Source organism: Dermochelys coriacea, chromosome 14, assembly GCF_009764565.3.
Source record: "Dermochelys coriacea isolate rDerCor1 chromosome 14, rDerCor1.pri.v4, whole genome shotgun sequence".
Classification (NCBI taxonomy): Eukaryota; Metazoa; Chordata; order Testudines; family Dermochelyidae; genus Dermochelys; species Dermochelys coriacea.
This window is the reverse complement of record NC_050081.1, coordinates 33,602,410-33,615,312: the sequence shown is the minus strand read 5'-3', so window position 1 is coordinate 33,615,312 and position 12,903 is coordinate 33,602,410. Positions and strand designations below refer to the sequence as shown.

The 12,903-nt window shown below is 54.6% G+C and overlaps 1 protein-coding gene and 1 pseudogene across 1 annotated transcript in view; both read right to left on the bottom strand.

The window, feature by feature from the left end:
• The window catches only part of LOC119843336 (butyrophilin subfamily 1 member A1-like), a 1,931,986-nt gene that overhangs the window by 1,501,153 nt on the left and 417,930 nt on the right, over positions 1-12,903 (bottom strand). The gene's annotated exons all lie outside the window — the stretch shown is intronic.
• LOC119843350 overlaps positions 1-12,903 on the bottom strand; it is a 389,996-nt pseudogene that overhangs the window by 1,971 nt on the left and 375,122 nt on the right.

Sequence of the window (12,903 nt, the reverse complement as noted above, 5' to 3'; positions counted from 1 at the left end):
CAAATGGAGCAAGGTGAACGGTGTGTGAAGGAGAATAAGACAGGCAGGACAGTACCCTGCTTCTGACCCCGGGAGAGATGGGGAGGAATTAGCATGTCTGTTAGGTTTCTGACTCCCCTGTTCCCTCGAATGGGGTATGGAGATGCAAGTCTCTCTCACACTGGAGCTGTGGACTATGCGACCCTCCTCCTCCAATCTAACTGACCAGGAAAGAACCTGACCAGCTTCACACACACAGATCCCACAGCTTCCATTAGCTGAGGCCACAGGAATCCCTTACCCAGCGAGGTCACCATCACATAGTTCTCCTGCATGACATCCCTGTAGAGGGCTCTCTGAGTGGGGTCCAGCAGAGCCCCCTGCCCCTGGGTGAAATACACAGCCACCTCCTCAAAGGTCACTGGCATCTGAAACAACAAGAGTCCCCCACTCAGCACCTGCTGCCCCAGCCACAATTCATGGGGGAGAAAGGTCAATAAAATGGAAGCTCTGGGAAAGCCAGAGTAGCAGAATCCCATCCCCACCCTGCTCAGAGCAGCCAGGAGGCGGGAGAAGGTGAGAGCTCCTTGTCTCCCCCAGCACATGGAGCAGGGCAGGGTCTTCTTATTTACAACACACCTGCCAGCCACAGGCTGATACGGGAAGAGGAGCTCTGAGCTGGGGTCAGGGACTGGAATCCCGACAGCGTCCCTTCGTATTTCACAGCAGCCTCTGGCCAGTGGGGTCAGGCTCCAGCACTGGGAGTCTGGACAGTTTTCCCAGCCCTGTCCGGGGGGGGGGGGGGTGTTTCCTGTATCAGAAATGGGGGAATGTTTCCCCCCTCCCCCACCCACCAATGGGCCTGTTCAGAAAATCAGGCTCTAAATAAATGTGTCTCAGCAGGTTTGTTGCACCCTGTTCCCTTCCTGCCTTCCCCTGTGTGTTTCCTGCCCCTCCCCCTGTACAGCAAATCCCCCCTGCAGCTCCCTAAAAATCCCCTACCTGAGCTGGCTCCAGCACAGCCATTTCCTTTCCCTGTCCCCTGGAAGACGGGACGATCTGGAGTGAAACGTGGACGTGATTCCTCAGCCTGTCAGGGCAAGACGGGTGATGGGAGAGGTTTCAGAAGGGGCTTGAGTCCATTTCACACCCCGATTCCCCCAGGCTCCCTCCCTGCAGACAGATGCTCTGGGCTCTGCCACGCTGGGAAAACCCTCAGTCACTTTATCATAACACAGACCCGGCCCCTCCCACCAGCACTGAACCCCTGGGACACTTTTAAACCCCCCCAGGGACAGAGTCTCTAAGAGAAATGCTGGAAAAGAGCAGAATCAGAGGAGCCACTTTGGGGGATTTCCTGTGACATTGGCCCCAAGGGCAGCGCGTCCCCCAGCACCACGGGGACTGAGTAGAGGCAGGATCTGGCTTTTCCTATGTCAGCTCCTCCCCTTGTTCCCAGGAGAGTTAGGCTGCCATGGGGTGATGCAGGGAAGGGATCCGGGCGGGTCTGGGAGCTGGGAACCTCCCTCCTCACTTCTTGCTCCTGCTGCCCCTTTCGGTCTCACCATTCCCCTTCCGGTCTTCGTCCCTCCCTGCTCTGCCTGGGAGAACTGGGGACTGTCCCGTTCCCATGGGCGTTCCCTCTCCAGTGTGAGCCTGGCTGTGTCACTGAGGGCAGCAGCTCTGGGACCCACAGACACAGGAGAACCCCCCCCCCCAGTACAAACTCACCAGCAGGTCCCTGAAAGGGGCCTTTTGTGCAGTCATTTTCCTGCCTGGCCCCAGCCCTTTCCCCGGGTCTCTCCCCATTACCAATGCGCCCAGGAGTGAGTGAATTTAACAGGTAATGATCAAGTGATCTCTCTCCTGCCATCCATCTCCACTCTCTGACACTGGATTTTTCAGCTCAATATTTGACAAAATAAAATAAAACCTACTCTGATCTCACTCATTATAAAACAAGACAACAAAACAACACCCAGGCATGTGATCGCTTCCGGAACTGCCTGTCCCGGTAGGAGAAGAGACGGGAGCAGCCCACAGGAGCAGGGAGGGAGGGGAAAGAAGTGGGGGCTCCCTGTCCCAGGAGTTAACATTAACTCTTCAAGCGCAAGGGAAAATGCTGCTCATTCTTCTTCCCCTTAGACAGGCCTCCTCTCACCCGTCCCCACCCCTTAGGGCAGCTCCTCCCTCCAATTGCCCCAGCTGAGGCAGGCCCCATGCCCCAAATTCAGTTCCCCACTGAAACAAGCCACAGGGCTCACTCCCAACCCCCTTCCGATATGCTTAGTAACTGAAACAGAACCGAACAGACCGACTGCCACTGAACCCGAACCAAATCCCAATTCCACTCCTTGTGGTTTGCAGTGACTCCGGTTGGACACCGAATCCTGCGCAGAAATCAGACCAGCCCCCGTTCAGTCCTGTCAGTCCAGGAGTCAGACCCCCCAGATAAGGAGATTGTTTTAAATCACAAATATGAAATTGGAAGCAGGGTGTGTGTGTGTGTGTGTGTGTGTGTGTGGGATTCTGGGTGGATATTTGCCTGGAAAATTCTCAGTTCTTCGGGGTAAATCTCCAGCCTGCCCCCCATCTCTGGGTGACCACCTTTTCTAAAGGCAAAAGTGGGACACATGCTGGAGCCCCGCCCCTCCTTTCCCTGAGGCCACACCCTTGCCCCACCTCTTTCCCCTGAGGCCCTGCCCCCGGACAGGCCAGAAGTCAAGCCATGATAACATCTGTACAGGGAGCCCAGGTCACTGCAGGGAGCCCCGGACCCTCCACCTTCTCTTGGCAGGGGGCTGGAGTGCCGATTAGAGTGACCAGGTGTCTAATTTTGGACCGGAAAACCCCGTTGAAAAGGGATCTTGGAGGCTCCTCAGTGGCAGGCTCCCAGTGGGGAAGCGAGCAGCAATGCCAGCTGTTCCATCCCTGCATCCAGGTCAGTTTCCCCATGTGGGTGCAGGAAGGAGATGCAGAGCTTAGGGGCACAGGAGGGGGTAGAAGTTGGGGTGAAGGGGGCACAACGTACAGGTTAGCGTGCACGAGGGGGCAGGGGTTAGGGACAAAGGGGGCTCAGTGCAGGGGTTGGGGTGAAGGGAGGGTAGGGAGGCAACTGGAGTGAGGGTGCTCCACGCCCACGGCGGCCGGGGCAGCAAAATGCAAGTTCACCCAGGGTGCTATTTTCCCTAAGGCCGGCCCTGACCTGGGACTGCCCTGTGAGGACTCCTGCCCCACTTCCCCCGTCGGGCCCCGAGAAAGCGTGTGGAAAGAGAGTCTCTGTGTAGGCAAGTGTGTGCATCTCCCACATTCAAACTGTTGCACTCCTGGCCTTCTCCTGGTGCCTGTTTGGGCCTTGCAGTGAAAATGGTGGGGGGGGGAGAGCAGAAGGGAGGATAGAGTGAGCCGGGGAGTGGCCTCAACGAAAGGTGCAAGACAAAGGTGTTCAGTTTACTGGAATTAGAAAGTTGGGCAACCCTAGTTGCCTTGTATCTCCCCACCCCTCCGCCTGCAGCCTTCTGCCTGCCCCCCGGCTCTCCCGTCCAGCCAGTCTGCTCTTGTTCTCAATCTCCCCCCAGCCTCCCTCCCCACATCCCCCCTTTCCTCCCAGAGCCCCCCTATGTCTTCCCAACTTTCCAGCCTCTTTCCCCTCAGCCCCATCATCCCCCCCCCATCCCTCTGCAGCGCCTCAACCTCCCTCCAGTGCAACCACCGCCCCGCCCCCATCCCATCCTGCCCCCGGCCTCACACATCCCTGTTCCCCCCTCAACCCCCCTTATCTTCCACCCTCGCCCCTCTTCAGCCCCCTCCCGGCTTCCCCCCCCCTCAGCTGTCCCTGCCCCTGCCCCCGCCCCGCACACAGCGGCAGCTGGCGGCAGCTTGCCCGGGCCCGGGGCAGGGAATCGCAGCCGGCTCCGCGGGGAGCAGCCCGGGGCCAAACCCTCCCCCTGCAGCCCGGGGGGTGACGGGGGGGCGGGTCTCTCTCACCTTCCCTCCGAGCGGGGCCCCCCGGGGCAGGGGCCGGGAAGGGGGCCCTGGCCGGGCTGGGGGCTCGGCCCTGGGGGAGGCTCCCGGGGAGCCGCGGGAAGGGCCCGGCTGGAGATTCCCCTCTCCCGGCTGCAGCCAGGGCTCCGGGCTCCCAGCACCAGCCGCCGGGGCTCGGGGATCTCGCCGGGAGCCAGAGTCGCCGCAGCGGCTGCGAGTCACTTCCCGCGGCCGGGCCTGAGCCCCGCGATCCGCCCCCCAGAGCCGCCCCCCAGCCGCTCCTGGGTCCTAGCGACCCACCCACCGCGCTGCAGCCCCCCCGCCCCAGACCCTGCCCCCTGGGGGCCCCACCTGCCCTGGGCACGGGCAGCTTCTCCCAACCCTATGTAGGTGTCGTGCCTAGAAGCCGCACCACAGGGTCAATGGGGGGACAGAAAGGAGACGTGCAGATCCCGGGGGGGGGGGAGAAGGGGGGTTTCTAGGGAGACTCCGGTTGTTCCAGAGGATCCCGGGGTGACGGGAGCCGGGGACACTCTGTGTGTGACTCGCTCTGGTAACAGACGGGCACAGGGAGCAGTTGGTCAGAGCTGGTCTCTTGTCTCCACACCAGGCTCCCTGGCTACCAGCCCTGGGCCGGAGCTACCAGCTCTGCTCCCCTGGCTCGGGTCATGGAGCTGTCAGAGCTTTGCCCCTGGGTTCCTCTGGTTAACTGTAGGTCCAGATGAACCCATCCCTGGGCTCAATTTAAACCTCTTCATCTCTGCCCCCCTCCCAGGGATCCCCTCTGCCCTGTCCGGGCTGGCTCCCCTGTGTGGGCACTGTCTGCAGCTCCCCATCAGGCACCTGGATATCAGCAGCAAAGTCCTGTGCTCTGGGTCAGGGACTGGTGCTGCCCATTCAGGAGTGCCCCTATTTCTCCTCCATTTCCAGTTGTCCCTCTCATTTCCACCTTCTCCTGATGGCTGCCTAGAAAGTCCCCTGAAATGTTGGAATTGATCAGATGCAGCCATCGAAAACGACCAGTGCCATTGAGTTAAGTGCAGGGCCTCATTTTGCTAGGCCAAAAAGAGATCAAGAGATTAGATAGCACTCTTAGGTTATGGTTGCTGATGCAGCTGCACCACTGTAAGTTCTTTAGTGCAGGGATTCTCACTACAATATTTTGGTAGCCTCGGTGCACAGCCACAAACTCTTGCTGGTGGCCACTCTGAGGATTTTTCCTAAAATACTTAATTCACTTTAGAAAAACAAATGAATATGCAAATATCCATGTCCAGTCATTGTAATTTATGTATGTAGGTTTTTTTTCTTTGCAGACTCAATAATAAAAATAATGTACAATTGACTCTATTCTTTACTGCACCTACACAGAATAGAAACATAAATAAGATGCTTTTCATGTTTTTCTCTTTTTTAATTGTTGGGTTTTTTTGCTTTTTGGCTGCATTTTATTTCAAAGACTTGCTAGCTAGTAAGTCTGCTTCTGTGAAAAATGATGTTTGTACGTTTGTTAATATCACATTTCACATCAGCAGACTTGCTAGCGAGTTGGGAGACAGAGAAAAGTGATAAACAAACATACAAATATCAGACTTACACAGACCCAGCAAACTGGGGGACAAATTAAGCCCAGGATGGGAAGTGGGTAGGGAAGCAGTGGGGGCCAGTGGTGATGGGGGCAGTGGTGTGGTCTAGAGCCTGCTGCCGTATGGCTGGAGCCTGGGCTGGAGGCGGCAGCTGGGGCTAGAGCCATGGGTTCCGGGGGGGGGCGGGAAGGGAGGGTTGAGCTCGGGGTTGGAGCCCAAGGCCGCATGGCTGGAGCCTGCCACCTCAGAGCTGAAGCCGGAAACCTGAGCCCCATCGCCCCCGACAAGATGGGAACTCACACCGGCTGCTTGCTCCTCCAGTGATTGTGGCTCCAGAAGGGGGAAGGGCTGAACCCCTGCTAGCGACCCAAGGTAGGGTGACCAGATAACTTGTGTGAAAAATCGGGACAGGGGTAATAGGTGTCTATATAAGAAAAAGCCCCAAATATCAGTACTGACCCTATAAAATTGGGATATCTGGTCAGTACCGATATTTGGGGCTTTTTCTTATATAGATACCTATTACTCCCTGTCCTGATTTTTCACACATGCTACCTGGTCACCCTAACCCTGGGGGAGAGGGCAGCTGCTTTCCCTCCCCCTCCTCCCCCCCCATCACGGCCCAGGAGGCTGTGGCAGCAAGAAAAGCCCTCGGTGGCCAAACTTGAGAAATGCTGCTCTAGTGTATCTGCTTGGCAGCAGCTGTGTCAGCGGGAGAAGCTCAAAAAAAAAAAAAAGCCTCCCCCAGCCCCTTGGAAGCTCTGGTATCTCTGGTCTGAGGATGGGCAGAAGGTAAAATAGGCCAGGGGAGACCTGGGCTGTGGTGGTCCTGCCTGCACTCCACCCCTTTCCTTCCCTGCGACCCCCACTGCCTGCATGCAGTCTGGTGAGTCCCACCTCCCACTGCCGGAGGTTCCCGCCACTCACTGTGTTCCTCCTCGGGACGGCCTGGGCAGGCAGCTCGGGATGGCCTTATCAGAAATTCCAGGAGGTTGGCGGGTGCCACCCCCAGCCTTGCGGGAGCAACCACTGGACCCAACTGAATTTGGGGGACAACTAGGGGATAACAGGAATGGGAGTGGGGGTCATAGGTTCAGAACTAGGAATCCAGAGGGGGACACCGAGCAAAGAACCCCAGACACCGCCACTGCTCTGCAAAGCTGTCTAGGGAGCCAGCAGGTGCTGCCCAGAGGAGCTCTGCCTGGATGCACGAGACAAGGGAGGAACTGAAATAGGCCCCACAGTCACAGAGCGCCTCTTCGTTCAGCATCTTACCCCGGTATTGTAAATGGCCACTTTGGCCAGTGCTAGGAGGATGTTGACGTGGTCTCGTGACCTCGTGGGGCCATGGTGTGAATATATGAAGAGGTGTGGGGTAAAGTGCAGCCAGAACCTCAAGAGGAGGAGGAGAAGGAGCCAGAATAGGGACTGCAACCTGGCTCACTGGCATACACCAGGTTCTCACTCATGCCGCAAAAGGGGCAGGCGTTGGGAATGGGGGTGAACCATGCCAGGTACACACCTGTGCTCACGGCTTCATGAAGAAGCCTCCAACCAATATCCACGGTGGGCTGTGGGACTAGGCTGGAATATAGGCTGGCCAACCGGGGTTCCTCATCCTCTACAGGTGGTAGAAAGTCCCACCACCCTTGTGTCCTGCGCCACTACCAGGTGAGAAAGTGAAATGGGTGGAGCACGAGTGTGTAAAGTTGTTCCCTCGGCTTGGTTCGGAAGCGAACCGGCTGTAGGATGTGCAGCCGGATCAGGTTATGGAAGGGAGGGGGCCCTGTTAGGATATAGATATTCTGGCCTGTCTGTAAAGGCCTATACTTTAAGAATTTAGGTGTATTCTTATCACTTGGCTAGCTCTAGAGGTATAAAAGAAAATCAAAATCACTGTCTTCCTGTTTATGGGCCTTCTGTTACTGTGACAGTCTGAGGCTCTGTTCTTAGGCTAAGGTCTCTGGCTAAGCAACAGAGGCAGCCATAAACTGGAAAGAGTATGGTCACATCCTTATATTCCAAACTAGTCACTCTGAAATAAGGTGCTATTGGGCTGTTAGGATACAATCCTGTCCTGATAGTGCCCATCACCTCCAGAGAAAGGGAAGAGTCTAGAAGATTGAAAGGAACCTTAGTTTGATAGCATCCTGTCAGGTAAGAACTCACTTATCAATAGCTGCGATGTGAAATCCTCATTGTTCTAGCACTGTGGTCCCCATTTCCCTATTGTTTGTCTGTATAATCTGGTTCTGTGATTGTTTCTGTCTGCTGTATAATTAATTTTGCCAGGTGTAAACTAATTAAGGTGGTGCAATATAATTGGTTAGATGATCATGTTACAATATGTTAGGATTGGTAAGTTACATTTCAGTAAAATGATTGCTTAAGGTATAGCTAAGCAGAACTAAAATCTTACTATATAGTCTGCAGTCAATCATGGGGGGGGGGGAATGGGAACAGGGATACAGGCAAGACTCTGTGGTGTCAGAGCTGTGAAGGGGGACACTAAGGAAGAAAACTGGAATCATTGCTTGCTGGAAGTTCACCCCAATAAACATTGAATTGTTTGCACCTTCAAACTTCAGGTATTGTTGTTCTCTGTTCATGCGAGAAGGACCAGAGAAGTAAGTGGGTGAAGGAATAAGCCCCCTAACAGACCAATGAAAAGGGCCGGAAGGCCTGGGCTGAGGGGGGTGCACCCTCTTGCAGGACCTGTGACTCACCCCTGCGGTACCTCCTGCTGGCTGTCTAGGAATTAGCTCTTTTCACCATCTCCGGAGCACCCTCTGCCAGCCAATATCTGGCCTGTCACTGGCCCCGTGTCCCACCCGGACCCCAGTGCCCTTCTATCTGGGGTGCTGCCCCCTGGCAGTACCCCCCACTCTCTGGGTCTCCCTTCCCCAGGGAACCCCCCATCCCTCTATCCCCACCTTGCCTCAGTCCATGGCTACTGCCAGTCAGCATCAAGCCCCCACTCCCTGGGGCAGACTGCAGTGTAAAAGCCAGTTATCATAGGCCAGGGGGGGTTGGACCTGCTGCCTTTCCCTGCACAGCCTAGTATCTTTTCAGGCCTTTGTATCAGGCTACAACCTGGGAGGTAGCCAGCTCTGAGCTTCCCAGCTCAGCCTGCCCCTTTCCCAGCACTTCTCTACCCTCAGTATCCTTTGCTCCTTTAGGCAACCAGGTCCTTCTCCCTCTAACGCTGGAGGGAGAGTGTCCTGGCTACCAGCCCTTTTATCAGGGCCAGCTGTGGCTGCTTCCCCAATCAGCCTGGGTTTGCTGCTTTCCCCCAGCCACAGTCCTCTCCAGGGCTGGTTTAACCCCTTCCGGAGCGGAGCAGGGTGACTGCCCCTCTACAACCTGCTCAAGGAAATCCTGAGAGGTGGGTGATAAGGCTGCTCCACTTCCTTGAGTATGTGGAGCGCGGTCTGAAGTGTGGAGAGCCCCATGCAATGACTGAGGGCTCGGGCGTCTACATATCTCCCTGTTAGATCACAGATCACACAGAAGAGTCACATTCATACTCGCTTTGGGACTGGGTTATGGCATCACCCTGAGTAAACATATCTGTCCTGATGAAACATCGTACCAATATTGTTATAAACTGGACTGCCAACATGATACAGTTTCTGCTGTTCTTCCATTGCTCTCCTGATTTGGAGCTTAAGTCTGGCAGTTTCTTGTTGCATCTGGTGAACCCTCTGCTCAGCAGCCACATTCCATGCGCCTCCTGGCAGCTTCTCTGGCTCTTTCTTCAACTTGCTTGACTCTCACTTTGGCTTCTTTTTTTTAGCTGGGCCAAGACTTGCTTCTCTTGTAGTCTATTGACACCTTCCTTGACACACTTTGTACAAGATTTGTTGCAATTATATAACAGTAGTAGCAACAATGATCTACATAGTCATATTTTATCAGATTAAAGTCACACGGTTAAATCTTAGTCTTTGTTGATAAATGCCTGTTGATTTTCACTAAAAATATATCTCAGTACTGTGATGTTATATTGGCATTGATCCTCAATTGAATCAAACAAGCTGGCATTGCCCCTTTGGGGAAAGCTTACCTGGGAATTTCTGAATGTCCAGCGGGGAGGGGCTAGACAATACAGAACGACAGTAATGGTTTCCACTCAGGGTCTAGTTGGGAAGTGTGGCCTAGTGGTCATGGCTACAACCCTGTACTGCTACTCTACCTTTTTAGCTACCAGTAACTTGGCACTCAAGGCTATTTAAGCCTCTTCCTCTTGTCTCCCACCCTGTGGTCACCTCAATCCAAGGTCTTCACCTGATGGGAAAATCCAAATCCCAAGGAAGCAAGAGGGAGTCGCCACTGTCTAGGGCCACAGAATACTTCCCTCTCTACTTGTCTATGTGGGGCGGGTCCTATCTTTCCATATTGAGGGCCCATTTAGGCAACTGCATCAAAGCCCTTAGGTTTCGCTCTGCTCTGCTTGAGCCATGGGCTGTAGGTCTGCTCACCTTCAACACTGCTCCCAACTGAACTAATTTGCTGCATTTCAATTCCTCCAGCAGATGGAGCATTTACTGCAGGTGTGGTGGGGCGGGGCTGGCTGAGCCCAAAACCAGCCCTTTAGTTCTTGTTGCTCAATGTGGGGTTTGTGCATCCCATTGTAAGGACACTTCAGAGGAGCTCAAGGAAGAGGTTGTGCCCAGTGATAACCTACAAGGCAAAGTAAGGTCTGGAAGAGCCCTGGGGAGTTTGTGTGGGGAGCTAAAGGTTGGAGTGACAGGGAGCAGACACCCAGTTCAGCAGCACCACATCTCCCTCACACTGAGGCAGGGGGGTAACAAGGAGATTCATAGTATTGGGCACTCTGAGAAAACGTCACAGCCAGACCCTGCAGTCTGTGGAACTCAGGGATGGTGAAATAACACCTCCAAGGGGCTTAAAAAAACCCATCTCCAATGCTGGGGATTCCACAAGCTCCCTTGGAAGCTATTCCAGAGCTTAAATACCCTCCTGGTTCGAAAGTTTTTCTAACCTAAATCACCCTTGCTGCAGTTTAACACTTTTACCTCTTGTCGTCCCTTCAGAGGCCACGGAGCACAACTGATCCCCAGTCTCTGTATAACAGCCCGTAGCATGGCTGCAGACCATGGCCAGTCTGCTTTTCTCAAGACAAATAGACCCACTTTTTTAAACCATCCCCTGCAGGTCGGATTTTCTAAACCTTTGATCATTTTCTGTTGCTCTCCTCGGGACTCTCTCCTAATGTCTAACCTCAATCTCATTGCTGGGCACTGAGCTCATCACTTCTTGTCCTACCCTTGCTGGATGTGGGGAACAATTGATCACCATCCTCTCTGCAGCAGATCATCATGTCCCCACTCAGCCTTCTCTTGTGCAGACTAAACATGGCCAGTTTTTCAACGTTTCCTCATGGATCTTGTTTGCAAAGCCTCTCATTTGTGCTGCTCTTGACTGGACTCTCTCCAAATTGTCCTCATCTTTCCTAAAGTGTGGCGCCCAGAACTGGACACAGGACTCCAGCTGAGGCCTTCCCAGTGCTGAGCAGAGAGGGACAACAACCTCCCATAACTTACTTAAAACCGTCACATTAATACACCCCAGAATGATACCAGCCTTATTCTCAGCTGCGTCAATGGGTGACAGCCAGACAGCGTCTGAGTGAGTGCATTAAAGACCATTCTCCCTCCCCCCCATTATTCAAGACAAACGACACTGGGAGTTTGAGAAACTAAATTCTACTTTATTCTTTTCAAACCAAGAAACAAAAGCTAAATCCCCCCCAACCCCCATGCAAGGCCCAGCCGGGCACGGTGCATTTCAGCTCCAGCTCAGCACATTGCTGCTCCAGCCACACACGCGCCCCAGGGAAAGAGGAACAAGTCTTCTTATTCTTGTCGTGTTGCAGATTGGATTCCCACTGAAGAAACCAAGGAGCTGCAGAGGCCATACCCAGTGACTAGAGAAATCACTAAGTTGGGGGGGAATAGACCTTTGGTCTGTCAGCTCTAACCCCCTCTCCCCAACAAACACGCACACTCCTCTAGCCACTGAGGTGCAGGAGATCTCTCTGCTGGAAGCAACACAGGGTCCCCTGTCATCTCTGTGTGCTGCACAGTAGAGTGGGCCTGCTCACACACATTAGAGATCCATTTCCAGTCCATCATGGCCCCTGCGATAAATTGCCCTCCAGAAAGAGCCACTGGAGACTTTGGTCCCTAAGCATCTGCAACCTTTTAATAAAGGGGCTTCCCTGAGCCCTGGAACCCTGAAATCCTCCTGGGGAATGAATTGCCTTGGTTGCAGCAGCTCTCTTACCCTCCTTTTGGGGTACTAGACGGTGATGCCATTGTACCACCAGGACTTGGAGGCTGGCTCTGGGCAATCTGCTAGAGCCTTATGTCCTTTTGGTTTTAGGTCTTTGGAAAATTCTTCTCGGAGACACAGAGAAGATCCTTCCTCCAGACAGCAGTGCTGGCTATCCACGACCCCCTGCTGCATGTCAGCCAGGCTGGGCTGGTGCTAGTCTACTCTCTCCTGGGGGAAGCCCAGCAACTGATGGGGGACACGGTAAGCAGCTGCAATAGACTCAGGAGCTTGGGGTGGGGCCCAGGGCCTCATTCCCATCCTATCGCCATTCGCTGGCCTGGTAGCAAGGAGCCTAGTTGAGACTTATGGACTTCTGATCTTAGCATGTGGTGCTCTGCTATCACTCCTGGGAAGGGCAGGAGAGTCCCCTAAGTGCCCTCTGAGAACCTTTCCTGCCCCACAGAGCTGCACCCATTTCCCCATGGCCTAGTGTCCATGTCACCCGAGCCACCATCTAGAGTTGCTTCCATCCCTGGCAGCCTGGGAGGCCAAGGACTGACTGGTGATGGCGACTGACCAGGAAGGGCTGAGGCACATGGGCGTGGGAAGCTGGTCTTGCTGCTGGTAGGGCTGGTCCCGCTCTAGAGAGAATGGGAGGATTCAGTCAGCAGGGGCTGCTGACCTGCCCGTTCACCAGGGCTGCCATCCTGTGGCTTCAGCTTTTGTCACTGGGGTGACTTGTGGAAAGGTCTCAACCTCTCCCCATCCCACTTCACTGCTGCCAGAATCCCTCTTGCCCCCCGCCACCCTTCTAAAGCCCCCTCCCTGCCCGACCTGGGTAGGGATGGAGGTAGGGGTGGAGGAGAGGGTTCTACAACCTTGAGCGGTGTCCCCAGGTGGATTGGAGGTGGAACAGCTGTCAGGGGCACTGATGGGGAGGTGGCAGGAGCTCACCCTACAAGGATGGGGGTTGGCACTGGAGGTCACTAGAGAGGACAGCAAGCCTCCATCGGGGGATCAGGAAAGTGAATCCACCACTCAGACATGAGCAGCT